The sequence below is a fragment of the Salvelinus alpinus genome, chromosome 9 (assembly GCF_045679555.1).
Source record: "Salvelinus alpinus chromosome 9, SLU_Salpinus.1, whole genome shotgun sequence".
In the NCBI taxonomy this organism is placed as follows: Eukaryota; Metazoa; Chordata; class Actinopteri; order Salmoniformes; family Salmonidae; genus Salvelinus; species Salvelinus alpinus.
Window position 1 is genome coordinate 85,493,976 of NC_092094.1, and position 21,782 is coordinate 85,515,757.

Below are 21,782 nucleotides of genomic sequence, written 5' to 3' on the forward strand. Positions count from 1 at the left end.
TTCTTTCGCCTGCTTAATGCTTTGTGTTCTCGGGTTACATTGTAACAAAACACTTAATGTCCTGTGAACTTCTTGCAACATACATTGCACCTTGAAAATCTAAATCCTGAAAATCATGTTTGTCCACGTATGCTTAGTTTCAACTCACTTCCTTCCCCATTGTAAAATTAATTTGAAAACACATGTGGATGGATGTCTACTGCCCTAACGTTAAACTAATGAATAACTAGCTATGACGTACAGAACAGGGTAACAGGGTAACAGGATCAAAGAGCATAATATTATGTTTGTTGAGGGTACAAAACGACCAAATCATGCTTCAGTACTGGTTAACTGTCCAATCTGTCACAGTTGACCTAAATGAATGTGTTCACCATCGCCATCTGTCAGTCTTGCATATTAATTCCAGAGTACAAGATCAGCTGAATTAGGATCTTTCATCCACACACCATTACAAAGATAAATCAAGATTTTTGTTGATGTAAACAACCCAAACTGTCCAGGTATTTTTCTAGTGTGACACACCACTGAAACATTTATATCTGCTTATCTTTTCAATTCCAGTTGTTCTTCTTTTGATTTCTGTATAATTAATTTCCTGAAATGGGAAAGAATTAAGCATTGTTTTTGGGGCAAGGACAAATGTTAACTGTTAAGCACTTTGGATAAAATGTCTGATGAAGGGTATGTCTACGCCAGGATCATCCACTAGATTCAACCGCAGGATGATGTTATTCTTGAGCGGATGGTGAGGGGGCCGGAACATAATTACAAAGAATTTGTAGACTGCAAATTGACCGCAAGAAGCCCAAAAGGATATAATATTTGACAAAAACATTTCTAACCCTCCTTACATTTGTATGCGATCACATACTGTATATCCCTCTATTTTATAAGAAAACTTGAGGGGCCAAATAAATCACCTGCGGACCACCAGTTGGGGAGCCCTGCTCTAGGCTGACCAGCCCTTCTCATTTCATTCAGCATCCACTGATGTTGATGGTACTTGGAGTAAACAGTAAACACTACATCATAATTCATGTGACCATAGTTTCTAGGTATAGGGCCTACTGTATAATTACACCATTCCAAAGGCTCAGTTTGGAAGTCTAAAGTTTTGTCTTTATGCAATCTTTCCATCTAGCCAGTGGCTGGTGGTCCACAGTGGCGTCTCATTCCAGTGGCTTGACTCAGGATTCATGCCTCTCAGCTGCCCTGCCTCATCTCTCCCATTGAAATGCATTAGCAGTCACGTGCCAGCATACCACGCAGCCTGCATCCTTCTCCCACTTTAGGAACTAATTTATTGGGAAAGGCACTCATTGGTAACTAATTTGCCATTGAAGACCCGGGGTCTGTCCCTGGTTTATTACATTAGCATATTCTGGTGGGCTGTTGTCCTATGATGAGTTATATAAGTTATTTCACAATACATGAATGATTAGTCATTTTCTAACACAGCCTACTTTTCATATCAAGGTGATTCTCAAGTTTGCCACTAGGGTTGAGTATAACACAAGGCATGATAAACTGAGAATGGTAAATCTGATAATGCCCCCTGAAAAGACTTTTGATTACTTAAACATTTTATTTATTTATTTGCGTTATTGCAAAAATGCTCTTGAAGTAGTCTTTCTGTTTGACTTGCCTAATTAACAAGAAAGTAGACTACTAGGGCCTGGACAATAATAGAATGGGACGATACCAGTATTGCCATATTTTCTTCCTATGGCAAAAATGAAAACATGAAGTAGTCTTCATGCTTTGGTCCTTTTAAAAACCTGCTGTATGTAAAATATTTTGTGCTATAGCTTGGAAAATAAATAAATGTGACTCTGGGTGACATGATGTTTTGTTTCCAATATTAGGGCTGTTTTCCTAAAGAAGTTACATCTACTTCTTGTTTTGTTTCCAACATTAGGGCTGTTTTCCTAAAGAAGTTACATCTACTTCTTGTTTTGTTTCCAACATTAGGGCTGTTTTCCTAAAGAAGTTACATCTACTTCATGTTTTGATTCCAACATTAGGGCTGTTTTCCTAAAGAAGTTACATCTACTTCATGTTTTGATTCCAACATTAGGGCTGTTTTCCTAAAGAGGTTACATCTACTTCGTGTTTTGTTTCCAACATTAGGGCTGTTTTCCTAAAGAAGTTACATCTACTTCGTGTTTTGTTTCCAACATTAGGGCTGATTTCCTAAAGAAGTTACATCTACTTTGTGTTTTGTTTCCAACATTAGGGCTGTTTTTCTAAAGAGGTTACATCTACTTCGTGTTTTGTTTCCAACATTAGGGCTGTTTTCCTAAAGAAGTTACATCTACTTCGTGTTTTGTTTCCAACATTAGGGCTGTTTTTCTAAAGAGGTTACATCTACTTCGTGTTTTGTTTCCAACATTAGGGCTGTTTTCCTAAAGAAGTTACATCTACTTCGTGTTTTGTTTCCTTGCCACGATACTAACGAATATCGCGATACTGGTATCTTCCCGGCCCTAGACTCTACCATATTGCTACACTCTCGAACCCAAGGTCCCTAGGCTATGTCAGAGTCCTCTCTTTACAAAATAAACATCAGACTCAAATCTATATAGGCTGTTGTTGAGCTCACCCTACCTGAACTCTGACTGATTTGTTGCTCCGTACTCTAATGGTAACATCACCTTCTCAACTCTGTCTCTCTCTGTCTCGCATACACAGTGCTGTTCCCAGAGCCTAATTCGTTTGTGAAGGCCCTGCGAAAGCTTCTCATCCTCCATGATGAGGAGTATGCTCTGCAGTCCCGTATGTACGAAGACTACAGCACGAGTAGCCCACAGAGGAACACCCTGGTCCTGCCGTAAGTCACCCATACACTCCACCTCTCTCCTGGCTCCACCTCTCCCTTCACCTCATTCCTCTCCAGGGCTCCTCTGCAGCCTTCTATCCCTATTTCTGTTTAGTCTTTTTACTTTGCCTTCGCTGTTATTAATATATTGGCTAGTTAAATGTTGAGATGTTTTACTTTATTTTACAATCTTCGTACAGTGTACAATCATTCAAACTGTGAAAAGAGTACTGTTTGACCTCCATGTAACAGCTCATCACTGTAGATTTAGACTATTGTAGCCTTGTGCTATTTGACTGACAAACTTCAGATGGTGAGCTTGGAGTTTGATACAGATAATAAAAGACTAACATACTAGGCTAATAGTAGTTATATCTGCTCTTATAGAAATATATGAACCTCTACCTACCGCTACTACCGATACATAAATGTTTACGCCCTTACCATTTCTTTACACAGGAGACTATTGTATTGTTGTGACTTTATTTTCATTCATCTGATGACTGATATTTATCTAATCAACTAAATATATTTAATTGTTACCTGATTAAATTAATCATGTAACAATTAACTCATTAGGATTTGGGGCACCATGAGAGCGGTTGTTTAAAAGAGTTACCATCTCCTGAATTAAACTCTGAAGGTCTTTACCTATCACATCCGTAAAACAGTCAACGTATTAATCATAACCTTGTATCATATCATCATTATAAACAGTTGTAACCTCCTGCATCTGCAAAAAATCCAGCCTTACTTATGATTCAGTAGTACACAAATTGGTTTAATTATTTATTTACTAGCTAACTAAATGATAACACAGGATAAACATACAGACTTAATACATTAGAAACAGGTCCCTAGCAGACTGACACAATAGATATGGAGAGAGAGAAAGAAAGAGACACTTATCGTTGGTATATTTTAGAAACTACTCTCACAGTAATCATATACTTTGCACACGAACCGCCGCCCATTTGGAGTAAGAAATCGCTGTGTATCGCTGTCGGAACTAGGCCTTCTTAAAAAGGGTGTTAGGCCTTTCCGCGGCACGCTTGTAAGGCTCTGATTGTCCAAAAGGGGTCCCCACTCGTCTCTTCTACTGTTGTTCTCTGGTGTCGTTCGGTATCCGGTGACTTGTCGTGTAGTCCTGAACAGAACTACAGTTTATTCTACTTTCCATTCACTCCTGAAGCTGCCTCTTTGAAGATAGGCTAGCCAGCCGTGTCGATGGTTCCCATTGGGTGATGAGAGTAGTGTACTAAGGTGATTTGAGAAGAGTAGTAGAATGGTCCCACTTAAATTCACTTTTCTAGATATTTTACTTAGGACAGCTAATCAGCCGTACCAGTGATTTTCCGGGAGGTGACGTTATTGTCTCTACCTCGTGTTGAGATTTCAGAGTTCAAACCACTTTGGACGTGAGCTGCAGCTACACGCCTCTCTGGTCTGATATGTTAATTCTTAACCCACCATTTTATGCAGTTCATTCAAAAGGGGCAGTTCGAGACGCTGACACGCTCTCTGACTTCACTCAAGGTGCGGTGACGACTCAGTTGTACAAAGTTATAGAAACAATTTCCTCTTATAGTTTCTAAGATCACATCCCTCTCTTAACAAAAATGCTTTCATCATTTTTCATATTTCATACACAACGTCAAGGATGGAGACATTGTACATGTAGTGTATATACTTTTCTAGTTACAGTATTTCCTTTATAACCTTTTAGAATGTGTTAGAGTTTCGGTGGGAAATGTCTGTGAAACAAAGGCACATTCCTGTGTGAATTTGGAGAGCGAGATGGCTGAAAGTTCTGTTGCTTAATTTGACTCTCAAATTCAAAGACAAGACATTGCCAGATTTCAAGGCTTTTTCAATCTACAAGGCTTTTTAAAAGGTTCCTTGAAAAAACACATTGTAGTGTACCATGTCAGGATAAAGGTTGAGATCCTCCCCCAAAATCAGTTCAGTATGGCTCCTCCATGGCAGTAGACCTACAGGCTATAATATCACACGTTTCTATTCCCTACATGCCTGGGAACATGTCACTCTAAAACTCTCTGTGTTGTTTTGACAGGATGCTGACACACCACGCTGATTAACTATCAAAAGGGTCCCATAGTACTGGTAGCATACTGTATGCCTGCGCTACACTACGCTACGCTATGCTGTGTGTCTGAGAGTGGTTTGATTCCTCTGTATTCGTCCCGCCTGGTGTCAAAACGTGCCTGGCAGGAACAGTTTGCTGCTCAGTCGTGTCTGTGTTTGAATCTATCAGGGAGTGATCCTACGAGCACTCACCTGCAGGGAGTTGTGAAGCAGCATATCTGTAGTGGTTTTCACGGCTGCCTGACCTTATGCCCTTATTCCATCTCTTCAGATCATTTGTTTTCGCTCCCGCTAGAGAGAGAGGTAATCTCATTGGTTCATTTCTAGCTAAAAACAGTGCAGCACAGTCGAGTTATCACAATGTTTCTGTAATACTCCAAGCATCCCCAGGAGCTTTCTGCTGTCGGGGAGCGAATAGGCCTGCGAGGGGTTGCTGGTGTCACGCTTGCAGGGAGTGAGGCTAATCTGTATTAAGCGTGTTTCATCCTTGTAGTCTGGGTCTGTGTGTTCAGGAACAGCGAGAGGGCCCTCTGCTGAATGGGGTCCTGGCAGGTCGGGTCCAAGGGGTGCCCACTATCGCCCCTCCAGATGGAGGCTGAGCCCAGACCAAGGAACCTTGGGTCAAATCCCACCCAGCAGCCTCCTCTCCTCTCTTGGCCTGCAGTGTTGGGGCCATTGGGGGCGCCCCTGTCTGCCTGCACGCTAATCCATACAGATACACATGCAGGGCTCAGCCCCTCAACCTCAAACCCACTCAGAGCAGCTCTGGACCACAGATACAGGCTGACAGGATGGGGCTGGGTTATAGGGGACTGATAAGAGGACTACACAAGCACAGTATTTTTCAAGCTAGTCTGAGCGAGACTGTTTGTGTGTGCGCATGTGGATGTGTGTGGAGGGGCTGCTGGCACTGTGCCTGCTTGGATCATGGTAGTGTCTGTTTGGAGAACTGCAATGTGTCACCTCCCTAGCCCTCTGTTTCTCACCCCCTGATCACTTCAACAGTCTCACAGGGGATTCATAGGACATCACCTTCCGTCCCTAAAAATAATTCTATCATCTCTCATTAAGTTCAGTAGTTGATTCAATCATCCTCTTTCCTCCTTGCTTCTGTGAGGTTCTTTTTCATTATTACCATCATTATGTTCCTTTGTGTGGCAGCACAGTTTGATTAACACAAACTAGCTGTCACTAAACATTGCTAATAAATGTCCCTAATGCCTGAATTATTTAGTTTGCACTTTGCAGTGAGCATGTGCAGTGGACTTGAAATAAAATTGGCAAGCTGATGTCATTATATCCTAACATTACTTGAATTTTGAAATGTGTGTAGTAGGAAATTGGTTTATTGATTTATTGAAAAGCTGCGAGTGAAAAGTGGTAGTGAAATTCTCTGTGGGAAGCCTTTACCTCAAACTCCTGTTTGCTCCTCTCCCTTCCCAATACTCTGCTCCTCATCAGCTGTAACGGTTTCTCTCCTCCTTTTCGTCTGAAGAGGAGGAGTAGGGATCGGACCAAAACGCAGCGTTGTATGAAGACATGATGAATATTTATTAAAGCAAAGACGAATACGAAAAAACACTTCGAAAATTACAAAACAACAAACGACGTTAAACAGACCTGAACTTGTGAACATAAAAAACAATGAACGCACGAACAGGAAAGAAAGAATGAATGAACGAGACAGTACCGTGTGGTGTAACAAACACAGACACAGCAACAATCACCCACAAACAAACAGTGTGAGCAACCTACCTTAATATGGTTCTCAATCAGAGGAAACGTCAAACACCTGCCCCTAATTGAGAACCATATCAGGCAACACATTGAACCCAACATAGAAACACATAACATAGACTACCCACCCAGCTCACGTCCTGACCAACTAAACAAAGTTAAACAAAGGAAAATAAGGTCAGGAACGTGACATCAGCAGGCTAGGCCACGGGGCAGCAACCTACCCTCGGTATGCTAATACCTGTTTCCCTGCCACACCGTTGGCTACACCAGGAGATAAATTAATACTTGGTGATTTTAATATTGTTTTCAGCGGCACTATCGCTTTAAGATTATCAACAACATATGTTTGAGGATTGTGTGTGGAGCCAGGGCTAATTAGGGTGGTGTCTTTAGGCCCCTGGTTAGGTGCTGAGGGGTGAGCTTGCTATTCCCCTGCTGTTCTATTGAACCCCCAACTAGGGGATGATGTGCACCCCCCATCCGTGTTTCTAGCTGTCTTATGGTAATGTGGGGGGTGGCCGTGTCCCGTCCCGTGTCTTAAAAAGGGAGATTAAATTGAAAATCTTTTCACAGCTGCTTAGCAGAGGCACACTATCTTATTAGGGTGCTAGGACAACATGGTTAGAGGAGTCATTAATATGCATGGGAGGCCAGGAGCAACTGACCCTATAATTAGAACATGGGGTCTCGCTAAGACATGAACCCATCCCTTTTTTAAAGCGACGCAGAGATCTAACTAGTCATCCCCCCTCCACACATCTAACAACCACCCCTCAGAACATCCTCAAATGAGTAACTCCCCATACAGTGTCATACTGAGCAGAAGAAACAGCAAAACTTCCCAGGGCGTCTCCCCCTTCCCCTCTAAAATGAGCTAATCCTTGCCCCCTCCATCACACGTCCATAATTCACACCTCACGCTTTGGAACTGGTTTGGGACCCCTGCTGCTGAAACAGAAGGCCCAACCAAATAGACTTTGTCTCGCTTCATAAAGTAGACTAAGCTTGTCTCACTCTTTTCCTTTCTTTAACCTCGGCCTGTTCCTCTCTCATGTAAACAGAACCAAGTCTCACTGCCTTTGTAAAGTAAACAAAACATCCAAGACAAAGACCCCCTAAAGTGATTTCCTTTTTTAAAAATGTGATCGCCTCATTTGCTTAACCTTGATTGTTTATGTGTCTCTGTGTAAACAGTCAGCTCGGTTGTAAATGCACTGTTTCTTTCGGGGTGTTTTCTGTGATTTCTTTATTATTGGATGATTGTGACTCAAAGTAAATGTGTGCCTTTTCACAGGCTGTCAAAACTGAATAAGAGGATAGTGTACACTTTTTTAGAGTACAGCCCTTTGCTGGACTCTTGCAATATGACCATAGATGACTGGTCTACAATTGGGAAGGACATTGAGGTACTTGGTGTTGTCATTTCTCACTCTAACACTAACCATAACCCTGACTTTAACCATATGCATAAGCAGATGCATTATGATACAACATAATGTATTACAATAATACAACAGTCTCAAATCATTCCCTGAAGTAAAAGTCAGTTATCACAATTTTTTATGTAACCATGCTGTTTGTGGTACTGTACTGGTGCTTTTGTAATAAATACAGTAGTCATTTCAAAAAGCTTGTGGCAAGATGTAGACTACATATTTTGACCTTGGAACTTCAAGTCTGATCCTGTTCTCTATTGCCTCTTGGTTCCAGAAACACTATGAGAAGTATGACGGTTTTGTCATCCTCCACGGCACGGACACCATGGCCTACACAGCATCTGCTCTGTCCTTCATGTGTGAGCACCTGGGGAAGCCTGCCATCCTCACCGGCTCCCAGGTACACCTGCCATCCTCACCGGCTCCCAGGTGCACCTGCCATCCTCACCGGCTCCCAGGTGCACCTGCCATCCTCACCGGCTCCCAGGTGCACCTGCCATCCTCACCGGCTCCCAGGTGCACCTGCCATCCTCACCGGCTCCCAGGTGCACCTGCCATCCTCACCGGCTCCCAGGTGCACCTGCCATCCTCACCGGCTCCCAGGTGCACCTGCCATCCTCACCGGCTCCCAGGTGCACCTGCCATCCTCACCGGCTCCCAGGTGCACCTGCCATCCTTATGGCTGAACTGCCTGATGAAGATAAGATAACAGAAGCGTGATATGTTGTTTATATGACCTCTTGCAGGTGCCGATCTATGAGTTGAGGAACGATGGAAGAAACAACCTCTTGGAGTCACTGCTGATCGCCGGTCAGTTTTCGATTCCTGAGGTGAATAGTGGAGGGAGGCTTCTTGGTAGCGCAGTTGCCTACAAGTCACCTGTACCTGTTTTTGAACGTGAATTTATGTTGAATAATTTATTTTATTTGAACCTTTATTTAACTAGGAAAGTCAATTAAGAACAAAGTGCCTTAGACCGCTGCGCCACACAATCATCAAGTGTTGATGAATGAAATCTTCAATTGCCAGTTGCTATTATTTATATCAGACTAATTCCCCATTGCATGTCTTTTGTACTGAAATTATTTTTCATCTTGCTGAAGTGTGTCTGTCTAGCTTTTTAAGCTGCTGTGGATTGGAGCTTTTGTGATATAACTTAATGCGAATTTCAACATAAATCAAATCCACTGAGATAGTAGAGGCTATGTTGTACCTGATTGATAAAGGTGTGAGGATGAACTATGTTGTCAGACAATAGGCACCAAAAGCCTTAAACCTCTTGTTTAACAAGACTGTTCAGTAAAGCATGAGAATGTGCGAGTGTCGCAATACAGGACCTAACCTGAAACTGCCAGATGAGACTTCAGAGTTGTGTCAAAGGGTGTTTGTCTTTAAGAGTCGCGGAATAACAAACGTACACACTCTCTGGGGCCTTTAACGAATGATGTATCTAGAGAATGTGCTGCTATCAACAAAGATGGATTGATACATTTTAAATGAAGAAATGAGGAAAATGTAGTTGTAATTGTGTTTAATCAATGGCTCTGTCACATGCTCTGTTAAATCAATAGCACAAAATAGCCAAGCGCTAATTTACCTTAGCATTGTGTCTGTTGAAGGGAATATATACAGTGGCAAGAAAAAGTATGTGAACCCTTTGGAATTACCTGGATTTCTGCATAAATTGGTCATAAAATTTGATCTGATCTTCATCTAAGTCACAATAGACAAACACAGTCTGCTTAAACTAATAACACACAAACAATTATACGTTTTCATGTCTTTATTGAACACACCGTGTAAACATTCACAGTGCAGGGTGGGAAAAGTATGTGAACCCTTGGATTTAATAACTGGTTGACCCTCCTTTGGCAGCAATAAACTCAACCAAATGTTTTCTGTAGTTGCGGATCAGACCTGCACAACGGTCAGGAGGAATTTTGGACCATTCATCTTTACAAAACTGTTTCAGTTCAGCAATATTCTTAGGATGTCTGGGGTGAACTGCTCTCTTGAGGTCATGCCACAGCATTTTAAATCGGGTTGAGGTCAGGACTCTGACTGGGCCACTCCAGAAGGCGTATTTTCTTCTGTTGAAGCCATTCTGTTGTTGATTTACTTCTGTGTTTTGGGTCGTTGTCCTATTGCATCACCCAACTTCTGTTGAGCTTCAATTGGCAGACAGAGAGCCTTACATTCTCCTGAAAAATGTCTTGATTAACTTGGGAATACATTTTTCCGTCGATGACAGCAAGCTGTCCAGGCCCTGAGGCAGCAAAGCAGCCCCAAACCATGATGTTCCCTCCACCATACTCCCCCATACTGTTGGTGTGCTGTGCCTTTTTTTCTCCACACATAGTGTTGTGTGTTCCTTCCAAACAACTCAACTGTAGTTTAATATGTCCACAGAATATTTTGCCAGAAGCGCTGTGGAACATCCAGGTGCTCTTTTGCGAACTTCAGACGTACAGTAATGTTTTTTTTGGACAGCAGTGTCTTCTTCCATGATGTCCTCCCATGAACATCATTCTTATTTAATGTTTTACATATCGTAGACTCTTCAACAGAGATGTTAGCATGTTCCAGAGATTTCCGTAAGTCTTTAGCTGACACTCTAGGATTCTTCTTTTAACCTCATTGAGCATTCTGCACTGTGCTCTTGCAGTCATCTTTGCAAGACGGCCACTCCCAGGGGGAATAGCAACAATGCTCAACTTTCTGCATTTATAGACAATTTGTCTTACTGTCGACTAATGAACATCAATGCCTTTAGGGATACTTTTGTAACCCTTTCCAGCTTTATGCAAATCAACAATTCTTAATCGTAGGTCTTCTGAGATATCTTTTGTTCGAGGCATGGTTCACATCAGGCAATGCTTCTTGTGAATAGCAAACTCAAATTTTGTGAGTTTTTTTTATAGGGCAGGGCAGCTCTAACCAACATCTCCAATCTTGTCTCATTGATTGGACTCCAGGTTAGCTGACTACTGACTCCAATTAGCTTTTGGAAAAGTCATTAGCCTAGGGGTTCACATACTTTTTCCAACCTACACTGTGAATGTTTAAATGATGTATTCAATAATTTGTGTGTTATTAGTTGAAGCACACTGTGTTTGTCTATTGCTCTGACTAAGATCAGATCAAATTTTATGACTCATTTATGCATCAATTCAGGTAATTCCAAAGGGTTCACATACTTTTTCTTGCCACTGTATATATACTACAGCCATAGTATTATCTCTTCTGAGGTTTCATTCGTTCCCCATCTGTTTCTCTCTAGGTGTGTGTGTATTTCAATCACAAGCTGTACCGAGGGAACCGTGTGACCAAGGTGGACTCTGGGAGTTTCAATGCCTTCAAGTCTCCTAACCTGCCTCCTCTGGTCAGATCTGAAGTAATCAAGGGGTATCATACTGGCTCTGTCCTGTTATGTGCTCATAGTGTATCTATATCAAGTCAAATCTTTGACGTGGCCGATAGATGGATGTTTTCACTGAACTCTCTCCCTCTCCCCTGCAGTTAACTGGGACACGATATTGAGGGCGAACACGACCGCACGGTTCAAAGTGAGCACTCAGATGAACCGTAACGTGGGTCTGCTGCGGCTCTTCCCAGGCATCACTGCAGTGACCTTAAGGGGGCAGGGGCACAGCCGTGGGTGGGCCTGGGAGGGCATAGGCCCACCCACTCGGGAGACAGACCCAGCCAATCAAATGTGTTTTCCCCACAAAAGGGCGTTATTACAGATAGAAATACTCCACAGTTTCATTAGCTGTCCGGGTGACTGGTCTCAGATGATCCCACAGGTGAAGAAGCTGAATGTGGAAGTCCTGGGCTGGCGTGGTTACACGTGGTTGTGAGGATGGTTGGACGTACTGCCAAATTCTCTAAAAGGACGTTGGTGGTGGCTTTTGGTAGAGAAAGGAACATGAAATTCTCTGGCAACAGCTCTGGTGGACATTCCTGCAGTCAGCATGACAATTGCACTCTCCCTCAACTTGAGACATCTGTGACTTTGTGTTGTGTGACAAAACTGCACATTTTAGAGTGGCCTTTTAATGACCCCAGCACAAGGTGCATCTGTGTAATGGCCATGCTGTTTAATCAGCTTCTTGATAAGCCACACCTGTCAGGTGGATGGATTATCTTAACAAAGGAGAACAGGGATGTAAACAAATTTGTTCCAGAAATTTGAGAGAAATAAGCTTTTTGTGCATATGGAAAATGTTTGGGATCTTTTATTTCAGCTCATGAAACATGGGACCAACACTTTACATGTTGCGTTTATATTCTTGTTCAGTATAGTAATATCCTGTTGTAGAAAGACTAAATCAGCCCATTTGGAGCCACCTTCATCTAAAAGTCTTCATTGCAGCTATGTTGTGGTGTATCCTCTCATGAAGGCCCTACTTTGTTTTCTGACAAGCCACCATCATGTGGGTGTTCCAAGTGGTCTGCATACAGCCAGGATCTGCTCTGGGGTTGCCAGCAGCACTTAGCCCAGTGAAAAATGAGACAGGGTTATGGGGCATGTCCAATTACCCACTAAAGACGAGGGTAGTGGCACCGACATTTAAACACTTAGATACACCTCCCTATCTACAGACTGAGGGGAGGATGACTTTACTGTCTCAATCTGGTCCCTCTGCCATGTTGCTTTTTCATCTGTTTTAATCACTTGCTTCTTTTTTGACTATGCATCAGGCTCTCCTCTGCCTTCCACGGTCTCTGCCATCATGGGGGTTATTTAGGAATCTGTGTTGCACACATTTTTGGCTAGCTAGAGGCTTGATCCGAAATCCAATGGAAGATTTGGGGCTATGCCCAGCTCTTGCTATATTTCCCTGCCTGCACAAGTTAGGCCTAAGGTCCAAGGGTTGCCAGGTGAAATGACGCTGTCTCTTAGCACCTTGATGTTAATGGTTCCCCATGCCTGGCCATTTGAGCCGTCTCCTCTCCAGATGCCAGGGCTGGTGTGGTAAAGAGCTTTCCTAGAGCCAGTGAATCACCCTGAGACTGAGAGACAGCCTGGGTGGCATGGGCACCAGATGGGCTGGGGGATTTTTTTTATTTATTTATCCGTTATTTTACCAGGTAAGTTGACTGAGAACACATTCTCATTTGCAGCAACGACCTGGGGAATAGTTACAGGGGAGAGGAGGGGGATGAATGAGCCAATTGTAAACTGGGGATTATTAGGTGACCGTGATGGTTGAGGGCCAGATTGGGAATTTAGCCAGGACACCGGGGTTAACACCCCTACTCTTACGATAAGTGCCATGGGATCTTTAATGACCTCAGAGAGTCAGGACACCCGTTTAACGTCCCATCCGAAAGACGGCACCCTACACAGAGCAGTGTCCCCAATCACTGCCCTGGGGCATTGGGATCTTTGTTTAGACCAGAGGAAAGAGTGCCTCCTACTGGCCCTCCAACACCACTTCCAGCAGCATCTGGTCTCCCATCCAGGGCCTGACCAGGACCAACCCTGCTTAGCTTCAGAAGCAAGCCAGCAGTGGTATGCAGGGTGGTATGCTGCTGGCATAAATGGGGGGGGGGGGCTGGTAAAGTCTGGGCCTATTGTTAAACCCTATCCTAGCTTGCTCTGTACACTTCTCTCCCTCTCTTTTCCTACCAGCCAGACTAAAATGGCCTATCTTCTCGCTCTCTCTTTCTCTACAGGTGAAGTCCTTCCTGCAGGCGCCCATGGAGGGCGTCGTCCTGGAGACGTATGGTAGTGGTAACGCCCCTGACAACCAAGCTGACCTGCTGAAGGAGTTCCGGAATACCACAGAGAGGGGCGTGATCATTGTTAACTGCACCCAGTGTCTGAGGGGTTCTGTCACCACATCATACGCCACCAGAATGGTAGACCAGAAGACCATGTATGTTTAATGGGTAGGATGTGGATGGATGTGTGTTCTTAACATGTCTTCCTGGTCTCCTCAGGTCCTGAGTGATGCAGGGCTGGTGGCAGCCAGTGACATGACTTCTGAGGCTGCACTCTGCAAGCTGTCCTACGTGCTGGCCAGGAAGGAGCTAAACATAGAGGCCAAGAGGACATTAAGATTCATAGTCTAAACGCACAGTCCTTCAATCCCTACACAATGTTGGCCCCTTGTAGAGAGAATTCTGAAGCCCAACCCCAGTGACATGTCTGAGTCCTATGTCTGAAACAAATATCACATTAGAGTGTAAAGAGAAGTAGATATCAGAGTTGATTCACATGGAGATAAAAGGATCATAGAAGTGACAAGCTGATGACATCTTTGATCATGCTTGACTGTGTCTGTGTGTTGTGCTGTCTGTGTTGCTCTGACTGTGTCTGTGTGTTGTGCTGTCTGTGTTGCTCTGACTGTGTCTGTGTGTTGTGCTGTCTGTGTTGCTCTGACTGTGTCTGTGTGTTGTGCTGTCTGTGTTGCTCTGACTGTGTCTGTGTGTTGTGCTGTCTGTGTTGCTCTGACTGTGTCTGTGTGTTGTGCTGTCTGTGTTGCTCTGACTGTGTCTGTGTGTTGTGCTGTCTGTGTTGCTCTGACTGTGTCTGTGTGTTGTGCTGTCTGTGTTGCTCTGACTGTGTCTGTGTGTTGTGCTGTCTGTGTTGCTCTGACTGTGTCTGTGTGTTGTGCTGTCTATGTTTCCCTGTCTGTGTGTTGTGCTGTCTGTGTTGCTCTGACTGTGTCTGTGTGTTGTGCTGTCTGTGTTGCTCTGACTGTGTCTGTGTGTTGTGCTGTCTGTGTTGCTCTGACTGTGTCTGTGTGTTGTGCTGTCTGTGTTGCTCTGACTGTGTCTGTGTGTTGTGCTGTCTGTGTTGCTCTGACTGTGTCTGTGTGTTGTGCTGTCTGTGTTGCTCTGACTGTGTCTGTGTGTTGTGCTGTCTGTGTTGCTCTGACTGTGTCTGTGTGTTGTGCTGTCTGTGTTGCTCTGACTGTGTCTGTGTGTTGTGCTGTCTATGTTTCCCTGTCTGTGTGTTGTGCTGTCTGTGTTGCTCTGACTGTGTCTGTGTGTTGTGCTGTCTGTGTTGCTCTGACTGTGTCTGTGTGTTGTGCTGTCTGTGTTGCTCTGACTGTGTCTGTGTGTTGTGCTGTCTGTGTTGCTCTGACTGTGTCTGTGTGTTGTGCTGTCTGTGTTGCTCTGACTGTGTCTGTGTGTTGTGCTGTCTGTGTTGCTCTGACTGTGTCTGTGTGTTGTGCTGTCTGTGTTGCCCTTTCTGTTTGTTGTGCTGTCTGTGTTTCCCTGTCTGTATGTTGTGCTGTCTATGTTTCCCTGTCTGTGTGTTGTGCTGTCTGTGTTGCCCTGTCTGTGTGTTGTGCTGTCTGTGTTGCCCTGACTGTGTCTTTGTTGTGCTGTCTGTGTTGCCCTGACTGTGTCTTTGTTGTGCTGTCTGTGTGTTATGTGTCCAGATGCTGAGTCAGAACCTGCGGGGGGAGATGATCGGTAACCTGCAGGGGGCCAAGCTCACTCTGAGTGACAGTCGCTTCATTCAGGTCATCGCCAAGTCCCTGAGCATCAATAGTAAGAAGGTGAGGCCACATCACACTGTCACCACCACTGAGACTGCAGGGTTACCTTCCACCTAACAGGTTTTTATCAGGCTCTGGCTTATCTGAGAGGACAGAGCTCCCATTGAAGTACAAAAAACTACTTTCTCCAGTCGTTGCACTGCCCAGCGCTAAGGGGAACAATGTCACAATGTCACAACACATTTTTTATTTATTTTTAATATGTTGAATCCAACTTTATAGTGTATTTTTTATATCACTCATAACACATTACATAAAACATTCATTTCCTGATGATTGTCAGCCTTTGTATTGGCATGATTTTTCTCTACTGATGTTTCCAGGAGCTTCAAGCCATAAGGGATGCTCTGACCCCCACCTTAGCTTGTGCTGCTTCTAAGATTGGAGACGTGGGGGCCTTAGATGCTTTAAAGGAGATGGTGAGGAACAGTTATTTAAATACAACCTGTCATAATGTCTGTTAGTAAAAAGAATCACTGCAACAACCTCATATTTTATAAGGAGGGAGAGTAGAAAACATGCATGTTCTAACTAACTACATGTTTACTCTCAGTAGGACAGAGTTCAGTCCATATGTTGTTAGTGTTCTAGGACACACATGTTCCCAGACTGATAACACAGACAATGCACTGTCAAATGGGTGTCATTTTATTACTCCCTTAGTCCCACGGTCCATCTGGTTGAACCTGTCAGTGCAGTGCATACCAAAGATTGAGTTTCATGAGATAACCGACTGGAACCTCAGTAGTCATATTGTGTTAGATGTAAAGATTGATTTTGATATGGTCTCCTTTGCAGTTAACTTTTGACATGAGGATGATTGCCTAGTGTTTCCTGTCAATTTCATTTGAAATAACCCACTTATTTTGGTCTTTGGGAGCTTATTTTATTGGGGTTATATTTCAGTATGAGTAGAGGAATGGGTTGGCTACTCTTTAAAAAATGTCTATCAATTCAAGATGGAACTGACCGTGTCCGAAATCTGTCTTCCCTACTACTTACTAAAACGACATGCTGTGTACTAATCGTACTGCATACTATTTAGCAATACTGTTTAGTGAAAACGAATGCAGTAAGCAACAAATATCAACACACTAGGCTCATTCATACTTAGAATGCGTCATCTAATGCGCAGTTACGTTGATTCCCCCCATTCGTTCCTTTTTTATAATCACTTATATGATTATCAGCTGCTTGCTGTCAAACACACGTGGGTCTGGAAAGATGATTATCTTCCTCAATAGTGTGCAGCAAATTCTACTAGCCGAAATGCCGAAATTAGTATGACCTGGCATTTAAGCATTCTCAAATGTGAAATTTCACATACTATCAAACGTTCTATTTTTGCATACCCAAAAGGCCTACTATTTAGAACACAATTACATCTATTCGGACACAGCCACTGTCACCATTCAGAAGGTTATGCTCCAGGTACATGTGTAGCACAACATAGGTTTGGGTTTGATACCTCAATACACTGTTTTATATACACCGTGGTATCATCACAACAGAATCTACAGTATGTGATGCGTTTCTTGTCATCAGGGCAGTAACCTGAGTCTAGGGGCTATGATGGACGCACCCCTCTGCACATCGCTACCAGTGAGGGCCACCTCAAAGGGGTGCAGTATCTACTGGACCAGGGAGCCACCGTCCATGCCAAAGATTGCAATGGGGACACACCCCTGCGCAACGCTGTGCATTTCAGGTAGGAATGAGCTAACATGTGGGCCAAGACAATAGCTTTACATTTATTTGTGGGGGGGGGGGGGGGCATTGAGGAATAGAGGGATGGCATTGGGAGGTTGGGGGAATGGAGTATGATATGTCCTTAACAGCTTTGCCTCTACAATAGATGTTCACCCATCCCTTATGATTCAAGCCCCCAGTAGCCAATTCTAACTGATTTCTTCTATTTGCCCAGGGAGTGGTGTGTGCATCACACAGTAATGATATCATTCACACAGAATTAAGTGGGACATTTGAAATTCCCCTGTTGGCCATTAACAACCTCCTTATATTTCCATGGCAGTCTTTAGAGCGAATGGTGTACAAGCAGCAGGCAGTTAGACGGCAGCTCATTACAGTGTCTGAGGCAGGGAGTCTGGGCCTGCTAAATGACTATCATATCCAGGAGGGAATGACTGCTACTGGGGCTCTCAGATGGGGGTTGAAACCAGAGGAAGAGTCCTAATGGAGTTTAAAGGCCACCACAATAATTAGCTGCCAATTGGGCTAATTGTAATCTTCTAATACCTCCAGTATTCATTTTTACCCCAAATTGTTATTATTTTCATGTTTTTTTAATCATTTTTTGACATTGCTGTGTGCTCATATCATTTATTTGGGGAATGTAAGACATTCAAGGCTGCAGTGTTTAGTATCATGCTGTGGGTGCCTCAAGGAGAAATGTGTGTGTGTGTGTGTGTGAACGAGCATTGAGAGAGGTGGATGTAAACCGTTGGCAGGGCAGGCACAGACAAGCCCATGTTGTCTTGGTACGGAAGGGCTGAGGGTTGCAGAGTGGGATCTTCAACCTGGTAGCATAATTAACCTCCGATGCTTGATTGGGGAAATAGCCATATCCCATTCTGTCTCTCTTACACTGTCAAAATCTCTGTTTTGTTACAGGTCTTTGTGATAATGCAATATGTTCCATTTTGTAAGAGTTACTTGAAATAAATATCAATTTTATTTCAGACAGATTTTTTTTCGTTTTTAGGCTTTATGCCATTTCCTCCTAAGTTTAAACCACATTTCAAAAGCCAACTATTGTTCCTTCCCGATTACCATATAAGGATGGAAACACAGTACAGCGAAGGGTAGTGTCTTGAACCAGTCTTACCTGCCTGTCCACAGCTTCATGGATGACAGAAACGGTCCCTTGTCTCTAGCAAAAGGACTGAAATACATTAGCCTTGGCTTGCCACTGTTTCTATGGCTTGCCACTGTCTCTATGGCCAAAACCTATCTCAAAGTAGAGCTAGACGTGCATGACCAACAGATACCGTAGTGTGTGCATTTAACCTCTTAAACATTTGATGGATGTTCTTAGTTTAAATTATATGAAAGTCCCTGGTTCTGGCCATGGAGCTGTGCCTTTTGTCTCCACCACTGTGTAGTGCATCCTTGGAGCTGCTGAGACGTTCTGCTCAGGCTCCATGTGTGGGTGGTTAACTGTGGGGGCGTTCGGAACTTGTCCCTACTTGTTTAGCACCCAGTCACAGTGCCACAACTTGTCACTGTCAACAGAGACTATGAGAACTTGCTAGAAAAATGACTAATGCACATTGCAGTCATAGCTCAAACAATGATGGATCACTAGTGTTCCACCTAATGGTCTCAGTTTCACTGATCTCTGACTCGCACTGTGAGCTTGATTCTGCTTTGCACGTGTCATCTTTTCCTTGATTGTAGTACACTGTATATAGCATCTGTACTTGAAAACTGTTTCTCATATCTCTGTGTCTGTCTGTCCATCTCTCTGTCCATCCAGACACAAAGAGGTGGTGAAGTTGCTGAGAGAGACAGGAGCCCGTTTCTCCAGCGATGAGCTGAAGGATGCAGGCGCAGAGCTGTACAGGTGGGACACACACACACACACACACACACACACACACACACACACACACACACACACACACACACACACACACACACACACACACACACACACACACACACACAGAACTTTCTCACACATGCATTGCCCGAAGACCCATCCTACATGGTTTGTGCAGGTACGACCAGTTGTCCAAGTTGTCTTACATAAAAACTTGAAATGCTCCCTGACAGCATAGCTCTGGACCACTGCAGCATCCAAACGTCATCACCACAGAACCCTGAACTGCTCTGCCTGGCTGGTGTCCTCACTTTTAGAAAAAAGAGTGGGAGAGATTTTGTCTTTCACTGGAAGCGAACAAGCATACTCATAGTCCTTTTCATAATCGATTAGTGTGATTATACAATAAACCCTGATGTTATTATTACTGTAGATATCTGGTTGTTTTAGTCCCTTTATCATGAAACCACTTGAATAGGAACCCTCCAAGTGAATTCACTGGTGGTGTTTGATGTGTTAAAGTCTGGCATCCAATGCTGACATCGAGGGCCTGGAAATGTGGCACCTGGCCGGGGGAGACCTGAACATACGAGGCTACGACGGGAAGACGCCCATGGATGTGGTGAGTTCGGGACTGGGAGCCTCTCTCCCATTTACAAACATGGGTAGTAAAGGATGGGTACGGTTAAGGTCCCACATAAAATGCTACAGTATTTAATTTGCATATACCCTGCCCATTCCCCTCCCCCATATTCCAATTTGTGCCATCCATAAGTGAGAAACTTATATGCCAAGTTTAGACCATATATTGTGTTCCCTGCAAATATTTTTTATCACATGCGCTGAATACAACTGGTGTAGACTTTACTGTGAAATGTTTGCTTACGAGCCCTTCCCAATAATGCAGAGCTAAAATGAAGTCTTAACACAAGGAATAAAATAAAATATTCAAGAATGGAGCTATATGCAGGGTGTACGAGATCAATGTGCAGGGGTACGAGGTATTTCAGGTAGATATGTACATGAATTAAAGGTGAAGTGACTAGGCATCAGGATAGATATTAATAAGAGTAAAATAAAGAACAGAGTACATGTTGACTCCAATGCATTCGCACAGTTGTCAAGTTGGCTGGATGTCCTTTGGTAGGTGGACCATTCTTGATACACACAGGAAATTACTGAGCGTGAAAAACCCAGCAGCGTTGCAGTTCTTGACACACTCAAACCGGTGCGCCAGGCACCTACTACAATAACCCGTTCAAAGGCACTTAAATCTTATGTCTTGCCTATTCACCCTCTGAATGGCACACATACACAATCCATGTCTCAAGGCTTAAAAATCCTTCTTTAACCGGTCTCCCCCCCTTCTACACTGATTGAAGTGGATTTAACAGGTGATGATAAGGGATCAGTAAGGGATCATAGCTTTCACCTGGATTCACCTGGTCAGCCTGTCATTGAAAGAGTGATCCTAATGTTTTGTACACTCAGTACAAAACAATGAGTGTGTGTGTAGGGTCAGTGCAAGATAGACATTACAGATAGTTCGGGCTTCGGGTGTTGGACAGTAGCAGAGTGAACAGTCTATGGCTTCAGCATTTTTTCGGGCCTTTCTCTGACACTGCCTGATATAGAGGTCCTGGATGGCAGGGAGCTTGGCCCTGAGTGATGTACTGGGCTGTCCGCACCACCCTCTGTAGCGCTTTACGGTGAAGGGTGGTCCATTTGCCAATCCAAGCGGTGATGCAGTGTCACGTTCCTGACCTTATTTCCTTTGTTCAGTCTTGTTTAGTTGGTCAGGACGTGAGCTGGGTGGGCATTCTATGTTATGTGTTTCTATGTTTGGTTTAGGGTTGTCAACTAGCCTGATATGGTTCTCAATCAGGGGCAGGTGTTTTACATTTCCTCTGATTGGGAACCATATTTAGGTAGGCTGTTCTCACTGTTTGTTTGTGGGTGATTGTTCCTGTTCATTGCGTTCTTCGTGGTCTGTATGTTCACATGTTCAGGTCTGTAGCGTCGTTAGTTTCATTTTCTGTTTATTGTTTTTGTTCGTGTTAAGTGTTTCCAATAAATATGGAAACATACCACGCTGCGCTTTGGTCCTCCTCTCTTCCACCTAACGACGAGCGTTACAGAATCACCCACCACAAATGGACCAAGCAGCGTGGTAACAGGCAGCGGCAGCAGGAGCAGCGCAAGGAGGAATGGACATGGGAGCAGAGTCTGGACTACACTACGTGGGAGGAGATCGTCAGGTGGGCGCTCGACCCAGGGAGAATGCCGGAGCCCGCCTGGGATTCTCTGGAGCAGTGTGAGGAGGGATACCGGCGAATGGAGGCAGCACGGCGACGCGGTAGGAAGCCCGAGAGACATCCCCAAAAATTCCTTGGGGGGGGATAAAAGGGAGTGTGGCGAAGTCAGGTAGGAGACCTGCGCCAACTTCCCGAGCTTACCGTGGAGAGCGTGAGTACGGGCAGACACCGTGTTATGCGGTAAAGCGCACGGTGTCTCCTGTACGTGTGCTTAGCCCGGTGCGGTACATCCCAGCTCCACGTATCGGCCGGGCTAGATTGAGCATTGAGCCAGGTGCCATG

At 44.0% G+C, this 21,782-nt stretch overlaps 1 pseudogene; it reads left to right on the forward strand.

Moving 5' to 3' along the window:
- The first annotated feature begins 360 nt into the window (after positions 1–360).
- LOC139531006 (60 kDa lysophospholipase-like) lies at positions 361–19,903 on the forward strand (annotated as a pseudogene).
- The last annotated feature ends 1,879 nt before the right edge of the window (positions 19,904–21,782 follow it).